Source organism: Oryzias latipes, chromosome 7, assembly GCF_002234675.1.
Source record: "Oryzias latipes chromosome 7, ASM223467v1".
Classification (NCBI taxonomy): domain Eukaryota; kingdom Metazoa; phylum Chordata; class Actinopteri; order Beloniformes; family Adrianichthyidae; genus Oryzias; species Oryzias latipes.
Genome location: NC_019865.2, coordinates 25,832,919 through 25,834,321, shown reverse-complemented (window position 1 = coordinate 25,834,321; position 1,403 = coordinate 25,832,919).

Below are 1,403 nucleotides of genomic sequence, written 5' to 3'. Positions count from 1 at the left end.
TGTTGGAAATACTTCAGCAGACCTAAAAGGCGACCGATGCGCACACACACCCTTCCAAAAATACGACCCAATCCTTACTCTGCTGCCTGTAAGGAGCCATGCCAGAGTCTTGCCACTTCGGGACTGAAGTGCATGCCACTCCTGTGCGCACTGTTGCATTTGTTTGACCAAACTCAGAATATTCTCTGGGCAATTTAACACAAAAAGATTCTGCTGGACATAAAACCTGTTTTTTCTTCTCAATTTTAACGTCAGAAAAGACCTAAGTAAATGTAAAACATTATACATCTAGTCAGGCATATTGTTGACACAAGGTAAATTTATTGGGATTGGACAAGTTATGTTTGCACAATTCTGTCAAGAAGAGACAAAATAAAAGCACATTTAAACAAAAATAGAAATTAAAATAAAACTGAGTTAGTTTACTATTGTTTACTAGGATTCTAGACCACTCAGATTACATTCATTTGACCCCAAAAATGTTTACATTTCTTCTATTTTTAATAGTATTTGTGATTTGGTGCTTCCTTCTGTCATCTAGTGGCGCTAATTTGCCATTGCAACTGTCAAGTTCTTACAGTGAATCACTAAAATGTCCAAACTTTCTCTGAACATCCGAGTAATGATCAGAGAAGCAGATGGTGAAACAAAAAACATTCTTATACGGGTCACGACATGGCACAGTTCTGCCTCTCCGTGCACTTTTTTCCAGATCACTGCGTGCAAATTTCAGATTTATCTGAGGTGAACTGAAGGTGGTTGGTTTACTTTGTGGAAAATGTGAACTCTCTCACGTGTTTTTTTTCTATTATTGATGTTTTGTACTCATTGAGAAAATGTTTTAACCCAATGCAGACACCTCCACCTCTTAAAAAGTTTGCTCCATCAACTTCTGTTCTTTATATTGAGAAACACAGTCCCAGAGGAGGCTCAGGTCATTCAACATCTGCCTAACCATGATGAGGATGTTTGATGAGTCTGTTGTCTCTGGTGCCATCTTGTTTGCTGTGGAATGCTGGGGCAGCAGACGGGTTACATAAACTGATCGTGGTGGGAGTTAAGCTGGAATCCTTAGAGACAGTTAAGGAGAGAAGGATGTTTAAAAAACTTTGAAGCCCCCCCCCCCACCCCCTGCTCCTGGACTAATACAGAAGCTCACATGCATAGATATCACATTTAGGGTTGTATCACAGTAATTAATTAAGCATAGAGCCCTGTCAAAGAGAAATACAAAAGGCACAGCAAACAAAGGCTCAGGTCTGAAAGGCCCACTCCAATGAAAATTGTGTTTTTGGTGGTTTTTTAAATGTTCTTGTTGCATATTTGTCTTTTTGGAGGAGAAGGATTTAGGCTTAAAATTTCATTTCTGAGTATTTCTTTATTTAAATTGTAGTGAATTCAGG